Raw genomic sequence first — 27541 nt, forward strand, 5'->3', positions numbered from 1 at the left:
TGAGATGATACATGAGTTATAAATAATAATGCTCAATATATCTGATTTTTTAGTTGTTTTTTTAATATAGTTTTTGGAGCCCTGGTAGCACAGTAGTTAAAAGCTCAGCTGCTAACCAAAGTGTCAGCAGTTCGAATCCAAAAGCCGCACCTTCGTGACCCTGTGGAGCAGCTCTACTCTGTTCTGTAGGGTTGCTATGAGTTGGAATTGACTCAACGGCAGTGGGTTTGGTTTTGGTTTGGTATACAGCTTTTGTATTCTAGAGGGCAAAGAAGTAGAAAGTAGTATTCCTGATTTTAATTTTGAACATTACTGTAAATTAATCCTAGGAGTCATTAAACTAATGGGATTTTTTTCAAGGTACTGAAACTTTCAAAGAATGATAAACATCCAACAATAGGGGATGAGTTAATATATTATGAAACATCTGTAACTGGAATACTATATAGTCATTATAGATGATCTTGTCAAAGATTTATGGAGAGAACAAATTTAAACTGCAAAATCATGGGCATAACATGATTCTATTTTTTTTTAATTGTGTGTGCATGTGTGTGTGAATATACACATACGTGCTTAGAAAAAACATTGGAAGAACACAGACAAAATTTTAACAGTAGTTACTTCTAGGTGGTGGGATTATAGGGGCTTTACTCTAAAAATAAATCTATATGTTATATTTGTATTGTTTGTACAGTTTTTACTGCTTGATATAAAGATGAAGACATAAATATGGCAAAGTTACTTTTTATACCAAAGAGCCTAAATTTGGCTCAGCAAGCAAGGTAAATTTTAGCAAAAGGCAATCTGAGATGCTCCCAACTTCTATGTCTGACAGGGGCCTGAAGGGTGCCTTTGGACATACTGGATCTCAAATTGAATCTTTTTACCATGGATCACATCATTCGTGGATGTCAGCTTCATTAAGGACAAGAGCTCAAACAAATCCAATTCGTGAAACATTATCTAGACATTTTCAAAATTACAAACCATAGCCATCACTCAGGGCCTTCTAGAAAGTGTTTTTTTCTCAAACAGACTGATTAAATACATTGGAGTAAGGAAGGTGAAGGAGGCAAAGAATTGTTAATGGAAATTATAGCTGATCAACTTGGGGAATAGAAACCCTTTTTTTTTTTGTTCTTACCTTGTAACTAGCAAACCAATGCAATAACACACCAATAAATGCTAGATTGAACTGTTAAAAGCTTTTATTTAGCAAGATTTATAAGAATAAGTATTAACTTCCCCCTAGCTTTGCAATTAAATACATTTTTAGATTTAGTTTTGCTGATGGCCTCCTTTATTCATGGTCTTGTTCTCTTGATGTTTCCCAAACTGGAGAGTTTAGTCTGAGGTTCCTCTGAGTCAAGAGACTGAAGAAGCACCTTTAGTTTGAGTGACATTTCAGGAATGATACAGAAAGAAGCTTCATACGTGTCATCCTTACTCTCGTGGCTTTCACTTAGAGCATTAGCAGTATGTTTGATATCATCAAATAAATAACATTCCCTATCAGTGCAGATATTATTTCATTAATGTTGACCTTCCTTGATTGTAGAAAATGCATTCGTTCTCTTTAGGGAAGGATTTTTGGTCAGCTGATCTGCTGAAAATGGAGAGATTTGAGAACAGTAAGTTATCTGTGTTTTTTTCTTTTAAATCTAAAGTAGCCCTGACATCATTTAGAAATTGGATTGTATGAAAAATCCCAACACAGCATAGCTCTTCTATTGAAATTGGATTGATTTCTTTAGAGACCATCTGATCTCAACTCCTCTGGACCTTGAAAGAAACTAAAATTAATGGATTTTTTAAAATCTAAGCTCTCAGTTTTTCGAGCATGAAGAGATCCCTCCTCCCAGTAATTTGCATCTAAAAACAAAAGTGTAAGTGTGCGTGTCTGTACATATAAAAAACCTAATACTTTATCTTGTGCTGAACTTTCTATTTCTCTGTTTACTAAAGAGAATTACCATATTTTGGAACATACTAAAATTTTCTTTGAAATACCTCACTAGCCCATAAACTCAAAGTTCTCCAAATTGCATATATATATATATATTTTTTAAATGAAGTGCACACTTTCTTTTAAAAAGCATATGCTTTTTTTCAAAAGCAGTTATATACACACTAGGCATCTCTCTAAGACAAGTCTGTCACTTTGTTGTACTGTGGTGGCTTGTGTGTTGCTGTGATGCTGGAAGCTATGCCACCGGTATTTCAGATACTAGCAGGGTCACCCATGGTGGACAGGTTTCAGCTGGGCATCCAGACTAAGACAGACTAGGAAGAAGGACTTGGCTGGTCTACTTCTGAAAAAATTTGCCAGTGAACCTTGTGAATAGCAGCGGAACATTGTCTGATACAGCGCTGGAAGATAAGCCCCTCAGGTTGGAAAAAAAAAGGCACTCAAAATTCTACTGTGGAAGAGCTGCCTCCTAAAAGTAGAGTTGATTGTAATGAAGTGGATGGAGCAAAGTTTTTGGGACCTTCATTTGCTGATGTGGCACAACTCAAAATGAGAACGATGGGCTCAAGTGTAGTAACCAATGGGAGGATGGCGTAGGACTGGGCAGTGTTTTGTTCTGTGGTACATATGGTCACTATGAGTCAGAACCTACTTGACAGCACCTAACAATAACAACATCTTTCTAACCCTTAAATTAGTGTTCTAAAACCAGGATACATACACATTTCCTTCTCTTGAAACACCTTGAATCTAAAACGTGAAAATATTGAGACATTTTCAATAAAGAGTGATTATTTACACTATGGTGATGATTCAAGCTACAAAAAAGATTTTTTGGCTTTTTTTTTTTTTTGATTAATGAACTTCTCTAAAGGTTTTGAAACAATTTGATTTGCAAACTTATTGTATTTTTTATAAATACATATATTGTGGAGAGCAATGTATCCCAGACCTCAGTCCTTTGCATATCACGTTTTTTGTCATATTTGCACATTGTTCTATTATTTAATTTATGGTCTTCTTTAAATGGATTTTGAATCAAGCCACTTTCGCTTCTGTTTTTTTAACTTAGGCTCATCCAAGAATTAATATCCATGAAATTATGGGTTTGATATGTTAATCATTAATTTTTCTGATACAAAATAAAGATATAACGATTAAAATAAATACCTTCATGCATAGACCCTCAAAAACCAGTGGTACACATGTATCACTTTGGAAATGCTGGCATCAGGAAGGTACTCCTGTGTCTTCTTACTGTCTTTTAAGCATCACATGAGTCTCCTTGTTTGCAGATGGCATATGTGGGTAAGCCTGGTCTATAGCCTCCACTGTAACATAAGATTGCAATTCATTCCACAGCCTCCTAGGCTAAAGCCTCACACCGAGTTCTTGATAGAAAAGACCATATTCCTAGAGTGGGCTCTGCATACCACCAGCAGCTCTTTCCACCGAGTTGCTCACTGCCCAGGATAGGGATTCCAGCTCACTTGGATAAGTGTCTCACTTTCTTGAGATGACTTTGGGTGTCTGAGGCACAATGTGGAAAAATCAAAAGGCCTCCTTTTTTGGAACTACCTTTTGCTTTTAAAATAGATTCAAGCTCACCTGGTAATATGTATCAAAAGGCTTAAAAATGCATATATCTTTTGACCTACTGTAAAAATGGCTTGAGGGCGATGTCTGACCTCCTCTAACTTCACAAGGGGAAAGGAAAATCAAGATCAACAGCCCAAGGCTGTTTCCTCTGAGGAGGAGATCAGATGTGCCTCCTCTCTCCACCATCTTTACCAATTCTGGTACCAACTGTCCCTTCCACAACACTCTCTACATCTCTGCTGGGTTTGACAATTCATTGCAGTGGCCACACAGAACATACAGACAATACTCATAATTATGGGGTTAATTAGGGAAGGGACAGATTAAAATTGAGACTCAGGAACACTCAAGGGTACAGTTCTTTCAAGGACAGCCTCTTCCCAGCTGTGCTCACAGGCCCTGGGCTTCTGCTGCTACTGCTTCTCACAGTCTTCAGGGTTACAGCTCTCTTTTTTTCTCTCTCTCTCCCTCTCTCAGTGTCCTGTTTCCAGGAGCTTCTCGGTGCAGGGATTCTGGATCCTTTCCTAACCCCTGGAAACCCTGGTGGCATAGTGGTTAACAGTTCAGCTGCTAACCCAGAGGTCGGCAGTTTGAATTCTCCAGGCGCTCCTTGGAAACCCTACGGGGCAGTTCTACCCTGTCCTATAGGGTCACTATGAGTCAGAATCAACTCTACAGCATAGAGTTCGGTTTTCCTGCCTCTGGGGTGGCTCATTTCAAGCCCAGCAGGATGGCAAAACTGACTAATACCTTTGATGGGCTACAATTACCCTATCACACAGTCCCACCCAATCACCTGGGTGGGAGTTACAAGACCATGGTAGAAAGGCCACGCACAAAAATAATCAATCGCATTGCACCTACCAGTTTTACTTCTAGGACTCTACTCTAGGAAATAATCAGAGATTTTAGACAAAGATTCATTTACAAGAATGCTCATTGCAGTATAGTTTATCATAAGGAACACAGGAACATGGGAAGCAACCTAAAAGACTGATTACAGTGTTGTACATACATGTGATGAGAATATTATGAAAATATTTTAAAAATCAAATTACAGGACTTGAAAATATGTTAATAACATATTAAGTAAAAAATAAAGTTATAAACCAGTATGTTTTGTATGATCTTTATAAAACCAAAAGACTATTTGCCAGAATATTAACAGTAGTTCTCTCAGCTGATACTAGGAGTAATATTAATTTTCTTCTTTATACATTTCTATGTTTTTCAATTTTCCAAATGATAAACACATAGTGATTTTAAAATCAGAAGAAGAAAATTAAATAAGCAGTGTATTGTGTTTAAAAAAATTAGTCATTGACCAAAATGTAAAAATTAAAAGCATGAAACTCTTAGAACAAAACATAGGGGTAAACCTTCAGGACCTAGCTTTAAACAATGGATTCTTAGCTATGACACCAAAACCATGAGCAACAAAAGAAAAAATAGATGAACTGGACTTAATCAAAACTTTAAAAATTCATGCATAAAAGGACTTTATCAACAAACTGAAGAGAAAACCTACAGAATGGGAGGAAATATTTGGGCACCACATATCTGATAAGGGTTTAATATCCCAAATATATAAAGAACTCCTACAACTCAACAACAGAAGACAATTAAAAATGGGCAAATGACTTGAACAGACATTTTATCAAAGAAGATATGCATATGGCCAACAAGCACATGAAAAGATGCTCAAAATCATTAGTAGTTAGAGAAAGGCAAATCAAAGCCACAAGGAGGTACCAGGTCACCCCCCACCCTCCAGGATAGCTATTATCAGAAAAACAGAAAATAACAAGTGTTAGCAAGAATGTGGAGAAACTGGAACATTTGTCCATTGTTGGATTGTATAATAGTGCAGCTATTATGGAAAACAGCTTGGAGGTTTCTCAAAAAGTGAAACAGAATTACCACATGACCCAACCATTCCATTTCTAGGTATATACCCAAAACACTTGAAAACAGGGGCTCAAACAGATACTTATACACTAATGTTCATTGCAGCATTATTCGCAATAGCCAAAAAGTCAAAACAACCCAAGTGCCCATCAATAGATGAATGAATAAACAAAATGTGATATATACATACAATGGAATATTCTGTCATAAAGAGAAATGAAGTTCTGATACATGCTACAACATGGATGAACCTTGAGAACATTATGCTGAATGAAACATGCGAGACCAAAAAAAGGACAAATATTGTATGATGTCACTTATATGAAATACCTAGAATAGGCAAATGCATAGAGACCAAAGTTTATTAATGGTTACCAGGAGTGGGTGGGATGAAGGAATATAGAGATATTGCTTAAGGGATACTAAGTTTCTGTTGAGAATAATGAAAACATTTGGAAACGGGTAGTGGTGATGGTTGCACAGCACGGTGAATGTAATTAATGTCATTGAATTGTATATATAAAAATGGTTGAAATGGCAAATGTTTAGTTATATATTATTTATTACAATAAAATAAAACAAAAAATTAGAAGGGGAGTGGGTTTGGATAGACCAAAATCCTGAGGGGCTCAGAACTACTCCAGGCTTCAGGAACCAGATGGAGACAACTCAGAACTAGGTGAGATCTACCCCTGAACTTAGTGAAATTTATCAAGAGAACAAAAGTCTTTGGAAGGACAGGTTATCATACTTAGAGAAATTCCACAGGATGTCAGATTACATTAAAGACTCAGACTCCATTTCAGCTTACCTCATGCCTCCTACAGGATTTTAACCTATGGCTCAATGGCAACGGGTTTGATTTTGGGGGTTATTCTTTCCTGCAAGGAGCCCTAGTGGCCTAATGATCAAGCACTGGGCTGCTAACCAACGCACCAGCTACTCCCTGGGAAAAAAGAGCTAGTGATCTGATTCCATAAAGATTACAGCCCAGTCCTGAATAAACTGAATGCTTCAAAGGCCAGCATAGCAGGGGCGGGGGGTTGGGGACCATGGTTTCAGGGGACATCTAAGTCAATTGGCATAATAAAATCTATTAAGAAAACATTCTGCATCCCACATTGGAGAGTGACACTCTGGGGTCTTAAATGCTAGCAAGCGGCCACCTAAGATGCATCAATTGGTCTCAACCCACCTAGATCAAAGGAGAATGAAGAACACCAATGACATAAGGTAATTATGAGCCCAAGAGACAGAAAGGGCCACATAAACCAGAGACTACATCAGCCTAAGACCAGAAGAATTAGATGATGCCCGGCTACAACCGATGACTGCCCTGATAGGGAACACAACAGAGAACTCCTGAGGGAGTAGGAGATCAGTGGGATGCAGACCCCAAGTTCTCTTGAAAAGACCAGACTTAATGGTCTGACTGAGACTAGAATGACTCCAGTGGTCGTGGCCCCTAGACCTTCTGTTGGCTCAGGACAGGAACCATTCTCAAAGCCAACTCTTCAGACGGGAATTGGACTGGACAATGGGTTGGAGAGGGATGCTGGTGAGAAGTGAGATTCTTGGATCAGGTGGACATTTGAGACTATGTTTGCATCTCCTGCCTGGAGGGGAGAGCATTTGGGACTATGTAGCAAACTGTATATAAGTTTTTGTGTGAGAGACTGACTTGATTTGTAAACTTTCACTTAAAGTACAATAAAAATTAAAAAAAAAAAAAAAAAAGATTACAGCCCAGGAAACCCTATGTGGCAGTTGTACTCTGTCACATGAGGTTGCTAAGAGTTGGAATCAACTTGACGCCACGCAACAGTAACAACATTCTCTCCTGTAGTGACATTTCAGAAGGTCCTGTGGTCTCTTAAAGGTGGTTGTCTTGAGAGGAGGTACCAGCAAGAGCTGTCTGGAGATCTAGGAGTCCAGAAGTAGGAGATGGCTTCTTAAGGTTTGCTCTGGGCTTGAGGGAGAAAGTCCAGTTTTCCTCCAGGATGCTCCCACCAGTTCCCTTGAGAAGGAAGGAGGTCTAGGACTCCTGGCAGAAGCCCTGCTCGGTAATAAATGTTTTATCTTTGATGCAGAAGTCTCTGTACTGATTTGGAAATATCTCCAGAAAAGCAAGGTTCAGAACGACATACAATATGCTATATTTGGTTAAGAAAAAAATAAAAATACATATATGTATTTGCTTACAATTCCCTAAAGAAACACTGGGAGGATATAAAAAGAAACTAATAAAAGGATTTATGAAAGGGGAAGATGGAAACAGGGTGGACAGAGACAGAGCTATGTGTAAGTCTTCTCAGTGAATATAGTTTTATATCCTTTCCATTTTTGAACTATGTGACTATATTGTCTACAATAAATAAATAAATTTCAGCTGAGGATTATAGGAAAATAAGATGGTTGCTTCTTTGACTGGGGTGGCCATATATGTATCTCTCATAAATCCAGCATGGGGGACAGGAGGCAGGAGGACTTGCAGGTGGCACAGTGCCAGTCATTCCTTTCACAAAGTGGGGCAATTTATCAGAGAGCTCTTTTGATAGGCAAACTTCACAGTTTGCTAAGAACCTATTTGATATCTTACCAGGTTCTGACCTTTGCTCCCAGCCAGGTATCTGGGTCCAGAGCTGCTCCTCCTCTTGTGGGCCCAAGCAAGAATTTAGTACCTGGGATATAGGATACTGCAGCTTCAGGATACATAGAAACTGGGGTGTATCTAAAGCAGAATGCCTATACCCAGGTCCAGGGTACAGGCCAGTTTTAGATTAAGTGATCATGACCTGCAGCTAGAAACCCTGGTGGTCTAGTGGTTAGGTCTTATAGCTGCTAACCAAAAGTTTTTTAACCAAAAGTTTAGCTGTTTGAATCCACCAGGTGCTCCTTGGAAACTCTATGGGGCAGTTCTACTCTGTCCTGTAGGGTCATTATGAATTGGAATTGACTCGATGGCAATGGGGACCTGCAGCTTCCCCTGCTAATTCAGCAACCCCTAGGGAACCTACCTCTGCTAATGGTCTCACTTGTTCCCAGTCAAAAAGGAATTGGAAAACATGATTCATATATCTACAGGTATATGTGTTATATTTGTATGGATACAGCCAATTCTTGGTTATCCACAAGTGGAATTGTCCAGCTGGCAAGGACAGGATCAGTCAGAAGAGGGTTTGGGCTAGATACAGAAAGGATGAATACCTGCTTAAAGATAAGAAAGTGAGTCTATAAAGGAAGGAGAGGGAGAGGGATTGATTGCATGCCAAAAACAATAGAAAGGGTCTGGCCCCCTTTTTTACTAACCTGGATACGGAGGAGCTAGATCAGAGACCATAGAACTTTAAAGACTAGAAATAAACTAGTGGAATTGCTTCATTTTACAAACAAGGAAACTGAATCTAAAACGCCTGTGTGGCTGGTTGGAGAGGGTATATGTGTATACATGTATAGCATGTGTGTGTTATCTACTCACACCAGGATATATCTTGGAATACTTTTCCACTTCTCGCCAACTTAATTTACACTCAGTTTCCTTTCAAATATTATTACCAATTCATCATCATTGCTAAAATGTGTCACGTACACCAGGCTTCTATGTCCATTTATTATTTTGAAGCTACTGCCAAACACTGTGAAAATGGTTTCATTTACCTCTAGAATTTGCCAAAAACTCCAATGATGACTGAAACCAGTAAATGACTATTTTCTATTTTCTTTTCCCTAAGTAATTGACCATTAATTATAATATCAATAGGCAGTGGGTAAGGAAAGCAGACCCATGTTAGGGCTACATTTCATTTGTAACTGTTTTGTATATATCATAAATCTCTAATATTGGGCTATTGTCACCCATGATGAATTATTGTAAGCATGTCAGCACATGGTGGAAGTCAAGTACATTCAAATACTACTCAGTCAGAATTGAATTTGGCATGATAGTCTCATAAAAGGGGGGTCAATTGAGAGTTTCCACTTGCCTGCTCTAAACTTGTCACTTGTAGGTGCTAAAGAGCTTGTTGTGTTGGTTTAATTAGTCAACAAATCGGTCCTTACTTGATTGCGTGGTCGTATCACATATGTTAACACTTCAGTGTTTGATGGAGATATTAACAAGTGACAAGAGTCTCTTGGTCTGTGGACTTTAAAGAAGAGAAGCTCTTCTATATTATTTCATTTGGCCCTGCCAATATTTATTAGATCATGCAGCCCGCAGGCTGCCAGTTAAAGAAAGACAACACAAACATTTTTCAGGGTTATGCTCATCTGTATCCCAAAGAAGGGTCACTGAACAATCGATGGGAGAAGAGCATAGGGAAGATAAGTGTTTTCTTCCACCGCTTGCAAATTCATTATTTGATACAGTTTGCTGCAGACCTCCTTTCAGCTTTTTTCACTTAAAGATAATTTATGACAAGAACAAAGAGGTTCTTGAAAATGCTATAGCAACTGAAGCTGAATGATACCACTCCTGTGCAAGACGCAGAGTCACCAGAGGCTGGTAAATAGGAAGTTTGCATTTGTATGAAGAACTGTATTAGTTAAGCATTCATCTTTGGTGGCTGAAATACTCATATTAATTGTCCATAAGAGATTAAGGAATAAATTTAAAAAATAATTAAAATGATTATTCCCAGGAGTAGGGGTAGGGGATAAAAAGTTGGTCCCATGAAAGTGTGCAAAAGACTCTCCTATTCACTTTTTCTATAGCAGAACAAACAAAAGGGCAGCGCTTACTTCGAAGGGCAGGCTTCATTTGTTCTGTCACCATTCTGTTATGGCTTTTATCTGTGCATTAGTAAGAATCAGGTCGCCATACCATGTGCCGTAATGATGCGGAGTATAGGGACCAGAGACATCACAGAGTTCATTTTGATAAGATACTGCTTTGCAAAAATATTTAAATGACAGCTAACAATTTAAAATTTGCCAGCAGTGACTTAACTAGTGACTATAGCAGTATGTAACATGATGAGTGAAGGGTTTTCTGTCGAGACCCCCTAGTGGGAACTTTTCCAGTCCAATTTATTTTTCTCTTTCTTAGGGAACTTCCTGAAAAACCAAAAGACCTTTGCCTTCTCTTTGCCTCCCGAAGGACAGAATTTATCGTTCTGCTCCTTAGAAGAGCTCGCATTGATTTATTCGGCATATAGTTATGTTGTGGGAGTCCAACCCTTATCTGCTCCTTCACCCCCACAACCACCACCTTCACTGTCTTAGCTACCCCAGCAGGCCCAGCCTAAATGTTTATCCACTGGTTGGTTGGGAATTGTCTGGTGCTTATGTAAATATCGCAGATCACTGGGGGGAGGAGCACGCGAAGAACTGAGACGGCAGCATCTTTACACAAGCATTATCTGTACACACATTTGGAGAGCGCACACAGCTATAGGCTAGGGAGGATTTTTATCTAAATATAAAAGTATTCTTCAGATGGTTGTATCATCTTCCATAAGCCACTCCATTTTTTAGCCAAGCCCCTGGGATTGGAGCAGCTGCAGCCAGCATGCTAAAGCCTTTTTCCACTCTAAGGTCAGCACAGGAAGACCTTTTTCACTTACCTTCACCTCCATTTTTGCTGAATCTAAGTGCCGAACTAAATTGTTCTTTAGAAGAAACTTCAGAATTTCCTCATCCCACCCCCAACACCACAGGTGCTTTTTAGAGTTACAAATCAACCCCCAGAAGCAGCCAATCAGGTTTTACTAGGAAGCAGGCCTTCAATGAATGGTTGTTGATTAATTGATTGATTGACTAGGGTAAATTGTGAAGGTCAGCTAAAAAAAAAAAAAAAAAAAACCAATAGAAACAAAAAATAATTTGGCTGAGTGACAGTGTTAATAGAAGGGTTAAAGAGGGCAGGAGGGGTGCAGCGTTGGGTAGTACGGATTTGCGGATTTGCGTTAAGGAGGTGAAAGCTTTGGCAGAATATTGTCTTTTGAGGAACAGGAGATGGGAAATGGGCTGGTGGGCTTGCAAAAGATATGGGTACCCTCAGTGCAAGAATTTTCCTTCTCTGAGCTCTAAAGAAAAAAAATAAAAGGCAAAGGATACAGAGAATGAAAAGCCATTTGATGTGAGGTGAAGAGGGAGGATTAGGGGGAGGGGGGAGTAAAAGCTGTTATAAGGGAAGCAAAGGAAGGAAAAAGGGAAGCAGGAGCATGTGGGACTTAATTTAAAGCTCAAACTCCTAGCACTTCCAATTTTTTGCTATTACCACAATGCTGTAAAGAACATTGTTGTACACACAGATTTGTGTACTCTTAAAAGTTATAGGGGATAATAGAAATGTAAGGACCTTCTTACATTTTGTAATTCTGTAAGGTCAGAATTTTGTATAATCAAAATTCATTGCTTTTATAATCAGAAAAAAATAATTCACAAAATTTAAATTAAGAAAAGCTCTTGGAGCTATGACTATCCTCAAAAAGAAGAAAGTAGAAATATCAGTCTACGAGGTTAAATGATTTTGTTGTGGCTATTTTTTTTTTTTCCACCTCTTTTAGAAATATTTACTTCAGCTTCCAGAAATGTTTTAATCTCTTTAAGCATATCTACTTTCAAGAAAATATTTTAATCTTCTTTAGTTTGTAGAGATTATTGTTTGTCACCTCTAACAAGGACCACACAATTTCCTCAAATTGGTAGGAAAACCTGATATTAAAATTATTTTCCCAGTGCCGTACCTCCACAGGATGCGAAACTGTTCTTAAAAGTGAAATGAGCTGACAGAAATTAGGCCCATAGTTGCCTGGAGGCCAGGCTGGGGGCAGGAAACTGGGGAGAGGAAGACATGGGAGCTTATCCAGTGATAGAAATGCCCATTAATGTCTCAGTTGAGGTGGGGATTTTATGACTGCACGTAGTTGCCAAAATTCATCAAATGTACATTTAAAATGAGTGGATTTTATTGTACGTTAATCAGACATCAATAAAACTTTTTTTTTCAATTGCTTTAAAATAAAGTGAACTAGTATTTTTTTTTTTAATGAAAGTTTACAAGAATATTCCAAATTCTACAACAACCAGGGGGACTCTCTTTCCAAAAGTCCTAAAACTAGTATCAAAAGGTGTGTTAGACTTCAAGAGCTAAAAGAACTTTACATACTTACATGCCACTTTTACATATTTGAAGCTGGCATCGTATAGAAAGAAGAAATACATTTGGCTCTCTTTAAATTACAGATTTTTATTAAATAACTTTTGTTGTTACTTGTAGTTCCTTTCTCTTTTAATTTCCCTTGGGGGAGGGAAGGAATTCTCATACCAGTAACGATATTTTGATTAAAACAAATACCCACCCATTCATTAAAATTTTCTCTTATATAAAGGAATTCAATTTTTTTTTTTTTTTTTTTGATTGGTGCTAGACTCACAGACAGACAGAAATAAGCTGCCATTCTTCCATTTGATAGCCAGACGCTGCCAGTTGTAGCCAGGGCAGTCATGCTGTTAAATTAGGTCTAATGAAGGAGTAATTGCTTTAGATATAGTGAACCATTTCAAAGAAAACAAGGATTCTAATTGATTTGCAATTTGTTTGGCACATTGCATTGTCTGCAGCTATTGATTAGTCTTCTGGATTTCACACTGCATGTGTTTCCCTTTATTAAGGGAATAACAGGTTACTGATTACTTTCTTTCTGGGTTTAATGTAGCGGTTAATGTCTACTTTGTTCTTGTGTCATGTCACAGGCGAGGAAGGAATAATAGGCAAGTGGGTGGCCCTTTGCTAAGCAACTTCCCTGCTGCTCTGAGCTGTGTGCTCAGAGACAGGCTGAAAAGCAGATCAAGAGAAAGGGTTAGAATAGCAGGACTCACAAGTTAAGGCCTGAGTCAGGCCAGACCCAGCTCGAAACTTGGCTTTCCCTTCCCAGTCAAAGCATAGCCTGGGACGAACCAGCTGGTGGTAAATTTGTTCTTGTATCATTCGATTATTTGTAGACAGGATATGAATATATGACCATTGTTTTGTTTAATACGTACACATACTAAATGGGCACAGAAAAAGAATATTTGAGGCTGAGGTCTTTTGGTTCATTTAACCCTTTAGAAAGTGACACTTTGTTGGCACCTGGGAGGCACTTGTTGCTGAGGTGTCGATATGATCATCAAAATGGCTCTTATGTTTATACCAACTGCAGGGGAGGGAGAAAAAGTTCTCAGGGTTGCAGTCATTTCATTGCCCTCAAAGCACAGCAGGAATTATTAGCTTACCCTGGCGTGCCCCTTTGTTTTCCTAGGGCTTTGCTCCTCCAGCAGATACTCATTTAAGGCGAATCCACTGCTTTCTTAAATGTGTTTTGCAATGGTGCACAGAACAGGCACTCACTTAGAGGATCTTATCCTTTCACCACTCAGCTTGTTAATGTAGCAAACTGCTGAAAATGGAAAATGGATTCTTTAATGAGACGGGTCCCTTCATGGCTTTATTCTCCCCGTCCAACCCCCAGGCATTCATTCAAGTCCCCCCTCCCTCAAGCCAGGATCAGGCACCCCCATTTCCCACCCAGTAAGCAACCCCTTTTCCAACACGAAGCCCCATCTCTAGGCCCCACAAGCTTCCCAGAGCACTTGGGAGCTCACAAATAACAAAGGAGTGTGGGCAGTAAAAGATTCCCTCTCTCTGCATCAGTGACTGCTTTCCTAAGCCTGAGCCCACCTTTTCCTGAGCTCCCAACCTTACCAACAAGGTTGTAGAAAAGAGCTTTTTCCTGCTGTCTTACATTCAAAGTAGCAAACTCCCAGGAATTACATGTCAATTTATCAAACACACATAATTTTGCTATACTTCCTGACATACTCTAATATATTCTTGTAGCACCGTACATTGGATGGAGCGCTGGTGGCAGTGGTTAAGAGCTCAGTGGTTAAGTACCAACCAAAAGGTCAGCAGTTCAAATTCACCAGCTGCTCCTTGGAAACCCTATGGGGCAGTTCTACTATGTCTTACAGGGTCACTATGAGTTGGAATCAGGTCGATGGCATTGGGTTGGGTTTGGTATGTTAGATATTAATAGTAATGCTGATTGCAAAGGTAGCCAAGCAGTGAAGATAAATCTGGGTTCAGGTCTTCTTTTTTTTTCTTTTACTCCGCTCAGTCTTCCTAAAGCTGTATACTTGTCCTCCAGAAATCTCACGCCCCCTCCAAAAAGTTCTAAACAGGTAAAATTCTGGTTAAGAGGAATATTAAAGGCAACTGGGAAGTCATGAGAGGGCAGTCTGCAGTTCGAAGTGTGCATTTAGAAAAGAAAGTAAGAATATTTCTGCACATTTTGCTTTGAAAATAGTTTGTTCAGGAGAGTAAATTTATATATACATAAGCTCGGGTCTTCCTTTAGTCTGAGTTCTTACTCGTTTTTGGTGCCATGGAATTTGTTGACACTCTTGTGGTTGTTCAATATTCAGTGTTCTCAGAATAATGATTTTAATGCATAAAATAAAATACCCAAGATTACAAAGAAAACTAATCATATCAAAAGAGTTATCAAAATATTACCCCTAAAACAAATTTATATACAGCAATTGTAAAGTATTATTTATTATTAATGAATGTGTTTATTATTGCTTTAAATAAGATTTATTGATGGGTCTGATAACACTTGTGATTTTGAAGTAATGATGTGTGTGAGTTAAAATTTTGAACATTTATAATAACTTTAATGCATTATAAGAATATCTATAATTTCTCTTGGTGACAAAGTCAAGGTACTGCTAATGATACTGTTTTTGTTGCCTGCAGCCATAATTGAAAGGGGCTAGTGAAAAATAAAGATGCAATTTTTTTGCATCCAAATTCAGGGACACCCTAAATTCTGTCCACAAACCCAAGGGACTCCGCCACCTGCAATAATGGCCTCTTCCAATGCCAATCAGTTGCCCGGTCCCCTGTCATTATACCTTTAGGGAGAGGAAAGAGGAGAAATGAGCACGGCAGGTGCCCCACTGGGAGTGCCCCGGATCTGACCCTACCACACATGTGCCAATACTGACTTTCATGGAGCACAGATTTCCTTTCTAGCATTTTGCTCCTCCTAGTGTTCCCCCCCTCCCCTGCCCAACCCTCAGGAGCTCTGGTGGCACAGTGATTGAGAGCTCAGCTGCTAATCAAAAGGCCAGCTGTTTGAATCCACCAGTCACTCCTTGGAAGCCCCCATGGGGGCAGCTCTACTCTGTCCTATAGGGTACCTATGAATTAGAATCTACTTGACAGCAACAGGTTTGGTAGCGGCCCCCCCCCCCCCCGGCCCATCTATACAACTCTGGTCTATATCTGTCAAGCACCATATACACCACGGAAGCATGAAGAAAGGAGAGCCCCGCACAAAGTACAATTGGACAAGCACATGAATTGTGCCTCTTTGCATTACACGAGGCTTTTACAAGACTCATACAACTTTGCAAGAAGGTGTATGATTTAATGAATAAAATATCTTGGGACTGGCAAGATGTAAAAGCAAAGGGGCCAAGGTTCCTTGTTATCAAGGAGAACTTACGTTTAGTTAACTAAGGTTGGCGATTTAGCAAAATAAAAAACAAATACTGCGTGGGACATACTTATGCTAAAAAGTTATTTATGGTGGGGTTTTTTTTTTGTTTGTTTTGTATCTGAAAAGAGCTCTGGTGATGCAGTGGTTAAAGCGCTTGGCTGCTAACCAAAAAGATCAGCAGTTGGAAGCCACCAGCCACTCCACAGGAGAAAGAGGTGGCAGTCTGCTTCTGTAAAGATTTACAGCCTTGGAAACCCTGTGGGGCAGCTCTACTCTGTGCTATAGGGTCACTATGAGTCAGAACAGCAGTGGGTTTTGATTTATTTAAAATTCAGCTTCAACTGGGTTTTCTGTATTTTATCTGGAAACCCTAAATTATCCAATGTACATAAGGCAAATAAATCCAAGCATAGATTATAATTGACATCAATAACCATTTGTTTTATGGTCATATAATTTTAAGTAAATTCAGAAGTAGCTAGTTTTGGTGACTTGTTTTAAAATCAAAAAGGACTTAGAGGATTGAAAGGAGAGTAAAGGAAGGAGAGGAAAGTAAAGAAGAGAGGACAAGGAATGAGATGAATCAAAGGCAGGAGGGAGGATCCTTGGAGGCACACACAGAAAGTTAATCCTGCCGAAAATCCAGGGCACATCTGCTTTCCACCTGACCTTTCTCAGTGACTTCTTCTCTCCTGACCACCACCCTGCCCTCGTCTGACGTGGAGGAAGCCAAGTCTACTCAATCCTCACAAGAGATGAAGGAACCAAAGCTCAGGAAGGGTAAGCAACTTGCCTGAAGTTACCTAGATGGGCAGTTGCAGAGCTGGGGTTCAAATCCAGGGCCGACATACTCTAAAGCACAAAGGCTTTGTGCTTCCCACTGTACCTCACTGCTTCTCTAGCATTTATTGCCCCACGATTTTATTCTCCTCACTCGTTCCATTGCCACTTCTGCTGTTTGTCAGAAGGTTGAAATTGTCAGGGCAGGCAGGTTAGTGTTGTATGTTAAAAAAAACTATGAAAGCCCCATTCTCAGGGCCTTTCCATTGTCCATGGGAGAGCAATTAAATTAATCAGCTGGAAAGCTCACTTCCTGGGAAGGCATAGACAAGCTCAATCTAATTCTTTGTCAACAACAGCAACAACAACAAAGCAAAGCACACCATGCTAGTATGTCCCAACTCTTCCCTTACCCCTGGGTCAAGTGAATCCATATTTGGAGTTGAAAAATTGAAGAAAGTAGGTTCAGATCCCAAGAACTGGCTGTGTATCTGTGTGCTCTGAAAGAGCTCATCTCTTCCACAGTAGCACTACATCATTGAGATGTCTGGAGTACCATGTTCCAGAGGCCACTAGATGAAGAGCCCCGTACAGCAAGGGAGTGTTATTTTATAATTTCTTTTTATGCCCCAGAGCCCGAGAGCAAAGGCAACCACAAGCAAACTTCAAATACTCTCTTTGGAATTCCAGACTTCCTCTAAACCACCTGAGATGCCCTGACAATCTCCCTGAGGGATCACGCCTGTGCTTAAAGCTGCTCCAAGGAAAAGCTCCCCTGAGTGAAGTCTTAACCATCAGACCTCATCTAAAACCCGGATCCCAACAACTCATGTTGATATTCAGCATTTTCCCTCTTTTTAGAGGCATCTTCTCTTGCTTTATCACAAGTGGTAGCAATAGGTTATTTATATTTTGAGCGCCATTGAAAAGAGGATTATACCAGGGCATTTAATTTCAGTTAAGAAAATATAGAAATTACTCCTATGTATGAAAAGCAGTGCTTTAAAATGAAAGAAAATAGTTCACTTCTCACTGTCACAGCAGTAGCACTGGTAAGTACTTCTAAATTGCTCCACTTTGCTATTGTCTGAGGTCCTTGATAAGCATTCTGCATTTTAAGCTTTATCTATTTCTCATCATTAAAAAGCTCATTAGTTAGTCATCATACTGGTACTTTCTTTACAGTTCATAAATTCAGATTATAACCTTGTGTCCTATAAATGGTGCCACTCATTAAATCATCCCAAAACACTAGTATGGAGACATTTAATGTTAAGATTTAAAATTAGACTTCTACATTTAGAAGTCTTAATAAAAGACCCTGGCTGCCTAAATTTTTAAAAGGGAGACGTAAAATCAGTGGGAATGCCATGTGTGACAGGACTCTGCTTCTTATTGAGCTATTGCAAAGAAGAGGTTAGATAACCCACAGTCAACGCTGCAGGTATAGTACCTGAATGAGGATTGTGGAGTTATTGCATCCAAGCCTAAAGTTCTAATGCCAAGATCTTCTTCTCATGATCTAATGCAAGTAGTGTTTCCTATTTCCTCAGTGGTCAAATTTTTCAGTGATTTCCCTTTCAATATGACTTTGCTATGAAGCTAATGCGTCCTCATTTGAACCCAGGATTTTTGAACACTATTTGGAAAATCTGTATTCTAGAAGAAGGCCATCAGTCACAAACTAAGAAACCATGGGTCAGGTAGGGACCAAGTGGCCTCATTGACTCTGATCCCATATCCAATCTCAAGATGTGGAGAACCTTCCTAAGGATATGGCACAATGCTAGATATCTTGTTCTGACAGTAGTGATTGAAGGTAAGAGGGGAAAGTAGCAAAGAGAACTTTGGAAAACTGGAATCTATAGACAGTACATTGTTCTGTCATCCTGGCTTTAACCAAGGAGGAAATGCAGCCTAACCAATCCATGTACTAAATGGAAGCAGAGGAAACTGAGCTCCTGTAAAAACTCAGTCTGACATGAAATGAAAAAGAATCAAGAGACCAATATTTCTGAATTTCTGAGGGTCCCCAAAACACACACATACACACACACGCACACACACATACACACCTCCTCTACATTCTCATTCTTTCTACTTGACATATTGCCCTAGACTGGATACTGTTGGTCTGAAAGGGTCCATAATGCACTGATGCTGCCATCTTTCCCTGAAGTGGCTTACCCCACTTCCAGTTCCACACTGTGTTTTCTAATAGTAAACTATCTCCTGGTGTATAGAGGTGAACTAGTGAGGCTGAAGGATGAGAAGGCAGCAGCAAAGTTAGGAGTGGTTCTGGGTACATACCTCTGATGAATGGCATTCCCCAGCAAACAGTTATAGGCTGAAAGCGAATTTTCTTATGCTTGAGAACATTGGGAATTATGCCTTCTGTCTTTGCTGCACTTGACAGGCAGGCAAGTTAAGTAATCTGATCATGAGTAAACTTGACTCTTTTTATTTCACCCACTTACAAAAGCCACATAGAACGTGTAGAGTGGTCCCTTCCCTGGCTATTTAGCCCCCTGTCCTTCCGGTTCCTTTATACTGACTTTTGACAGTTTCTCTCTGCTCAGCCATCTTTGTCTACATGGTAGCATTTAGTGGGTAGTTTGTCAACTTTTGTCCCTTGAAGCCTGTTTTGAGAATCTTCCATGATGCTCGTGATTGCCTAGATTTGCATGGCCCCTAGCTCTTTAAGTAGTATATATGATTCGTTGTTTCATAAATAGCAGCCTCTCCTGCTCCTCTGACACTCTCCCACTGCCCACTCCACTACCTTTCATTCCCACATCCCCACCAACTTTCTCACCTTACCTCACACCCATATTGTGAACACGAAGCTCAAAGAGACCAAAACTAAAGTACCATTTGGAAATTCCAGGTTCTAACCCCATCTCTACCAGGCCTGTCTCCAGAAACCCAAACTATTTTCTAACCTACTAGGTCTTGGCATCTCCATCTGTAAACAAATTAAAACAATAATAATGATGATGACTTGGAATACTGGTAAGCGGTCACCAATAAAGAAATACTGGTGGTTATTGGAGAATGAAAAATGTTGTGTGCATGCTCCAAGCCATGTGGTTCCTCTGTGTAAAACTACAGTTGTTCTTATGTGAAATAATGGAAATCCTCTGGTAAGATGTCCTCATGTTGGAATACATTTTTCTTTAGACATATTGACCAGGTTCAGTGCCATCATTCAAATGGCCTTGTCTCACCACTGGAGCAGTTTAGCCTTTCCTAATCTTCCTTCCATACCCTGGCCAACCTCTTGAGCATATACTTTGATATTTTAACAAAAAATTTTTAGCCTTTGACTCCATCCTGCCCAGAAGTTCTCTCGGTCCACTTTTTTCAAGAGGCTTAGCTTGTGTGGATGCCTCACTTTACACAATAGATGTGTCATTGGGTGTGGACAGTACATCTTTGTGTAGATAGAATTCTATTTTAAATACAAAATAGTAGCTGTCTGTATCAACAACATAATCAATGAATCATTTTATAAAACAAAAAAATCACTTAAATTTCTATTTCAAAGAGTAGGTTTTCTTAAAACAAGGCACACTTCAATACCCCATCTCTTCCTTCTGCTTGGCAAGGAACATCTGAGACTCTGCATGGTTTCACTTTATTTAAACTCAATAGTGATTAGGTCAGAGTGTTTCACTCCTTTCTGCCTAACTCTTCTGAGCAGACTCTGCTCCTTCCAGTTTTCCTCCCCCTTAAGCAAACAGAATGTGTTGCTATGTTGTACCACCACAAGTCTGGTCCCAACTTCTGCCAAAGCTCACTTACCTGACCTTGCCTGCTAAGCCACCACCTCCTGAGTTTCTACAGCCTGCAGTGGGTCCCAAGGCCCAGAGCCCCTGAGCTTATGGTAATGTCTGCTGAAGCCCTTCTGAGCCCTGACATTCGGCTCACACCAACACATGGACAAAGTCTCAGCGCTTCTCGTTAAGAATCCAGCACTTTGCCTCTCTGTTACCACACTGTAGAAGTCAAGGCTGCAGTGAGTAGTGTTCCTTTGTGGAGTTCAGGGTTTCTGTGAACAGCAGCCCATGTCACTCATTCACACAGTAAGCCAGTCCAACACTGTAATAAAGCACAGTACACATGATGATAGCTCTTAGCCAGGCCAAGCCTGCACTGTAAAGGCAGCACTCTCATCAAGAGGGTAAAAAGGCCCTCCAAACTCGAGCCAGGGAGAGACAGGACAAAGCATGGCTTACACTGGCTCTGTGTGTCAGTTAAGAGACCTGGCATGGGAGGGCCATTAAGAATTATTGTCTATGGAAGCCATGAAAATCCACTCCCCCTCACGCCCACCACACCTAAATAATCCAATTCTCTGACATTAAACGGGCAATAATTTACAACTCTAGAGGAGTACACCCTTACTGTGTATAATTTTTCACTAGTTTATGTGGCAGGCAGAATACTAGCTCCTCAAGGATGTCCACGTCCTAATCCCTGGAACCTGTGAATGTGTTACCTTACATAGCAAGAGACACTTTTCGATCTGATTGCGTTAAGGGCCTTGAGATGTGGAGATTATCCTGTTTTATCCAGGTGGGCCCAGTGTTATCATATAGGTCTTTAAAATCAAAGAACCTTTCTCTATTGTCCACAGAAGGAGATGTGACAACAGAAAAATGGACAAAGGGATGCAACCTTGCTGGCTTTGAAGGGGCCACAAGCCAAGGAATGTAGGCAGTCTCTAGAAACCGGGAAAGGCAGGGCAACAGATTCTTTGCTAGAGCTTCCAGCCCTGGTGACACCTTAATTTTAGCCCAGTGAGAACCACATTGGGTTTCTGGCCTCCAGAACTGTAAGATTATAAATTTATATTGTAAGCCAGTTTATGGTAATTTGTTACAGCAGCCACAGAAAAACTAATACAGTTTGTAATAGCATTTTACTAAATTTGTTGCCACAATTTATCTTACTTAAAATGTTTTGAGACTGCAGGGGCAGATTATCCAATAGGCAAGAGAAGCACAGTGCTTATTTTGTTTACCAGATCATATGCAGTGAACAATTTCACTTTTTTTTTTTTTGTTTGTTTACATCAAAGATTCTGGTTGGCATCTGTTTCTCTCCCAACCTCACAGCATCTTCCTACAGAATGGAAGCCTTTTTTCAAACTTACAGTTCCTGACAGGAGTGGATGACCCATTAAGCAACGTAAGCACAGGCTTACTTATGTTTATTTACTAATCTGAAGTGAACAATTTCACTACAGATGATCTGGTAAACAAGGCAAGCAATGTGCTTACCTTGCCTATTGAATAATCTGCCCCTGTTTGAGGGCTTACAGCACATTTCTCCCTCCTAAAGTTTTTCAGGAAATAAATTACTCCCTTGCCTTTTTTTTTTTTTGTAGGCTGAAGGAGCCCTGATGGCATAGTGGTTAAGCACTCGGCTGGGAACAGAAAGGTGGTGGTTCAAATCCATGGGAGAAAATACTTCTGTAAAGATTTACAGCCTTGGAAACCCTATGGGGCAATTCTACTCTGCCTTTAGATTGCTATGAGTTGAAATCAACTCAACAGCAATGGGTTTGGGTTTTTGGTATGTAGGCTGAGGCCTTATTCTATCCGCTGAAAAGCTGTAGCAATATTATCTCAGCATATAGTCCCTGACAAGAACAATCTACAGACGATCCTATATTTTCTCCATCAGGAAGGAGGGTGGGCTGTGGGAGGGTGTTGTGCAGGGGCAGTGATTGTATTAACCAAAGACACACCCTAGGGAAGAAGAATGAAAAGAAGGTGTTTTTGACCAGCTTGACTGTGGGACTTCATCCCTGGAGTTGTTCCCTAGAGTTTAAATTGCCGCTGACTAAGCAGGTTCTTCCTAAAAGCCTCAGGATGACTGAGTGTGCTGCCCGGAGAGAACACGCTAGGTTACCAGACAATAACTATGAAAGAATTATGTCTCTCACCCCTACCACTCCCCTCCCCAAAAATGAAAAGTTAAGAAAGCGACCAAATGTGTGCCTCAGAAAAATGCCTAGTCAAGCAGTTGTTTCACCCCTGCCTGTTGAACATTTGGGTCGCCTGATTCAAATGTTAAAGCTGTGTTCAAACCAGAAAAAATAAAAATAATAAGCTGTCAGAATAATTACTAAGAACATGCAAGGATTATACAAAGTAAACTGCAGCCTGCAAAAAAGAGAATTGCATGTTAGCTAATTGTTAATTTTAGCAATCGCAGTGGCTAATTACCATGGCACACATTGACTATTAGCTTGATGCCCCAGCACCTGCTTTCTCCAATGAACAGATTTCTTCACCGCTAGCACAGGAGCAAAATGTGTAATTATTGGCCATCATTGGGGCGATTTTTCAGTGATTCTTTTGTGCGATGTGAATAAAGCATAATGACATATTTTATTAGAGGGCAAATAGCTGTTTGTTAATGGAAATGATTTGAAATCCAAAAAACTAGAAGCTAGGAGCATGTTTTCGATATCAGCGTGAATTCAAATGTATTTGCTTTTAACTCTTTATAAAAGGAGCATAGAAATCAAATCTAAACTGAGTATAATATATTTAATGATATGTACAAACACAGCATTGATTAATTACCTCAAATGCTTTCAATAGTACACCATCTACTTTGTTTCGGTCATGTGTGAAATTTTAGTATTTCATATTTAAATTCTTATTTCTTGGTCCGAGAGTCTTGGTGAAGCTGGCCTGCGTCATATCTCATTTCCTGAAGAGCTCTTTTTTTTTTTTTTTTATCGGTATACATTGCATTTGCAAAAGTGTTCTAAAAATCCAGCCTTCACTGCTTTCAGACCTGGGCACGTCAGCGTCTCCCTGAAGGGATGAGCTTGAATTAGGTCATCAACAGCCAACTGTCAGCCACTGGGTGGATTGTACATCGTAAATAAGGTACCCTGAGGACAAGGCTAGAGCTCTTCAGGCTTGGAAAGGACATTCTTGTCCTTTTTAGGACAAAATTAATAGATCACTAGCACACAAACCTATCAAAGAAAAAAAAAGCAGTTTCTATCTTCATCTATGGCTCATAAATGATCATCCATGTGTGCATAAATTTATCTAACTGGAAGACAGTACTTCTATTAGCAATGATGCAACATAGGAAATAGGATCTTTTAACTTTGTCTCTGACCAGGTTCTTAAACCTCTCTCTGCCTCCATCCTCTCCTCTCCCCCCAATCTTTGTATTTATATAACGGGATAATAGTTCTAAATACGGTGCTACAGAGCTTAAGTGTAAAGTCCCCTGAAACTCTGAAATTAAAATATATATATTTTTTTGAGAATAGATTAATTAAGAAATAATACTAACATGTTTTTAAGGTCAACATATTCCTATGGTTTTTATCAAGCTCAGGAAAAAGAGCTGGTTTGAAGACAGTGTTTAATTCCATCCCATATTTATACCTTATTTATATTTCTAACTCTGCACACTCTGTGCTGAATTCTTCCTAAACCATGAAACAAGAAAAATTGCCTCTTGTCCTCAACAGGAAAGATTAAAGGGCTGCGCTTGAGATGTATGTTTGCTGAGCTTTCGTCCCTTCGTTCCACTCTTAGGTTCAGTTACGAAAGTTGTGTATTTTCAAAGGTCATTGAAAGGCAACCCACCTCTGTTTGTTGAGTGTGGAGAACTTGCTCCTAATCGCCAGGCTTATTGTTTTATTGCCACTGTTTACAAACAGGGAGAAACTCCCTTGAGTGAGCCCTTCCCTTTCTTACCACAGGCTTCCCCACTATTTTAAGATGTAGATAAGTTCAGCATTCACGTTCACTGTGTGACCCATTAAACTGGTATTGAGGTATAATTTGTGTGTTTTCCCAGTACCGTTGCACATAGAATGGGGTTCATTTCCACACGTTTGAATAAATTTATCCAGTTCAGTGAACCTGTTGTGAAGCTCAGCAAAACTCAGTAGGTGGCTTTAAAGTCCTGTAATTAGCCCATTACAGAAAATCTGTAGTTTAGATTTTTGCGCATTGGTTAATAAGCATAACATGCTTCATATATAAATAACATTACATTAAATGATGCCATATAAAGGAATTAAAGGCCAACGGAGTTAAACAAAATACTTGAAAGAGACCTCAAATTAGCATATTTAATTCCAACTCACTGCACAGGAAAAGCCTCTGGCTCTTACTGTACCAGTTCCATACCAGCTCACAGTAACATGGGCGCCCAGGTACCCAGCTCTTTACACATCCTACCTGTCTTCTGTGAAGCTTGGGATGGAGTTAGCCTTTACCCCATTTCCTTTCATTTCTGCTCATGGGCAAGGAGGTGAATTGAGGGGGTAGGGGGAAAGGAAAAAAAAAAGAAAAAAGCTCAGCCTAGCTGTGACTTCCTGGAATGATATTTGCTTGAGCACTTCCTCCATGATTCACAGGGGTAGAGAGTGCCGGCTAGGCTCTTCCTCTCTGCTTGCTTCTCTCACTGGAATCCGTTTAACAGTCACTTCAGAATGAAGTGCTTCGTGAACGTCACATATCCAAGAACTTCCTTTCAGAGGTTTCATCATCTTATTAGAAATGTTACTGTCAAACCACCCAGTGTAACATTGTCTCACGCTGGACTATTTGAAAAATATTTTTCACCTCTCTGTGGAATGAAGTTATATCTCCATTTAAATAGTCCCCAAATATGATATAATGGTAAAGTGAGCTTGGTTCTGTGAATCCAAGGACAAGAACAACATGTAGATAAAGGTGCATTGTAGTTATATAGCTGCTAACAAAAATATTTGAACTTACTACTTTCTGGGTTTACTTACTCTACACTAGAATGCAAGCTCCATGAGGCCAGGAGGTCTGACAGTCTTGTTTCCCTCCGTAGTCCCCTCATTCAGCACAGTTCATTTATTCACGAACTATTTATCAAGTACCTACTGCATACCAGGCACTGCAACAAGCTTTGGCAGATACTTGTTTGGGCAAATGCTTGTTCTCAAATAAAAGAAACTGACCAAGTGACCAAAAATCAACCTCATAAAATCAATTCATCAAATGATTGATTTAAGGATTGACTAATTTGCCAGATTTACCGAACGTAATGATTTCCCAAAAATTTTTAAACTACTTGTAAAATTTACAACTTGAATAGGATATTTTTAGTAGACCAGTCTTCATTTGCTCTTTATAGTAGCATGTTAAGGAATGGCTAATTTGTCAAAAGCTAAGGGTGGTTTACACTTCTTATGAGTAAACTTAGGAGTTGCTGAGTGGTGCAAGGATATCCTGGTGGCATAGTGGTTAAGAGCTACATCTGCTAACCAGCTCAAATCCACCAGATGATCCTTGGGAACCCTATGGGGCAGTTCTACCCTGTCCTTTAGGGTTGCTATGAGTAGGAATTGACTATATGGGGATGGGTTTGATTTTGGTTTGGGGATGCAAATGGTTCAGGAGCTTGGCAGCTAACTGAAAGGCTGATGGTTCTGACATACATAGGGTTGCCATGAGTCAGGTTCAACTCAATGGCAACTGGTAACTGGTAAGAATAAATGTTATACACAGAAAATATTTCATATTTTTACCCAAAATTTTATTTTCCTTAGACATATTCAGTCTTATGCAGATTTCATTTTTAAGTCATTTACTCTTTTGTCAACAATTCGGAATTTTTAGGATTGTTTTTGCCAATTTTCTAAGTGGAATATTGGCTCTTTTTTTTTTTTTCCTAGCAACTGGTAGCCAAATTTAGTACATGATGTTGTTGCTTTCTCATTTCCTAGTTCATTTCTCATTTTATCCATCTTTTATAATTTTTTTAGGATTTTTAAATAATCTGTTTTTTGCAAGTGTTATTTTTATAGTAATGTATACATCAAATTTGAGGTTTTTATCATTTGCCTCACTATGGCAATATTTTTTTGCATCTCTTATTCCTTTATGCATCTTTGAACACTCTTGCCTTATTTCAAATCTTCTGGTGCACTACAACCAGGTAGAAATACCTCAGTTTCTAATTTTTTGGAAAATAAAAATTCAGTATTTCATCTTCATCTACTTCTCTTTCAGATGTTCATATAGGTACGTCTCTAATTTTTTCAAATTGTAACATTCTTTTTACAGTGCATTTTTTATTTCTATCTGGTGATTAAAGTTTTAAATTTCAGTATTACATATGGGATGAGATTGTTTCAGCTGACTTCAACTTTCCTCCATCTTTCCAAATGTCATTTAGAATTTCTATCTTTACATATTTTTACATTCTTTCACAAATTCTTCAAACGGCATATCGGCCTTGATTTTATATGACTAGCAATTAGTATCTCACACTTTTGCATATCATATTGATGTGGTTGCCATGTATCTTTCTTTAGAAATTTCATAATTAAGACAATGAATGTCAGAATGGGGGTACTAATCTCAGATAAAGTTTTGGCTACTAATTATTAAATACCCTTTCCTGAATATTAAGCACACACTCTAAAAGGCTGGACCACCATATGACCCTTAGCTGTTAGTAAGTGAACATTCATTAAAATGCTATTATGAAGACAAAGTTCAAACCAGTCAAACCTTTAAAGAAATTATAAAAAGCTATTAAATATTCTATCTAACAGAAATTTCTATATACTTTATAAACAGAAAAATAATTCATTGTTAAATTGGTACATTGGTAAATACTGCAATGTGTCATTCAGAAAACTGAATTTCAGGAAATAATTTTTAAGTGACTTAGCACTGGTTTTAGAGCTGAAAAACAGTCCTTGCCCTCGTGAAGCTTATAGTCAAGTTGAGGAGACAGGCATTAGTTAAGAATC

At 39.2% G+C, this 27541-nt stretch overlaps 1 long non-coding RNA gene across 1 annotated transcript; it reads right to left on the minus strand.

The window, feature by feature from the left end:
- Positions 1-1201: 1201 nt before the first annotated feature.
- On the minus strand, positions 1202-25286 carry LOC126083855 (uncharacterized). Its single transcript, XR_007518882.1, has 4 exons — positions 24984-25286; positions 20557-20853; positions 13700-13863; positions 1202-1609 (listed from the first exon to the last, which is right to left on the minus strand). It is a non-coding gene; the product is annotated as an uncharacterized LOC126083855 (long non-coding RNA).
- Between the last annotated feature and the right edge of the window lie 2255 nt (positions 25287-27541).

The sequence above is a fragment of the Elephas maximus genome, chromosome 10 (genome assembly GCF_024166365.1).
Source record: "Elephas maximus indicus isolate mEleMax1 chromosome 10, mEleMax1 primary haplotype, whole genome shotgun sequence".
Lineage (NCBI taxonomy): Eukaryota > Metazoa > Chordata > Mammalia > Proboscidea > Elephantidae > Elephas > Elephas maximus.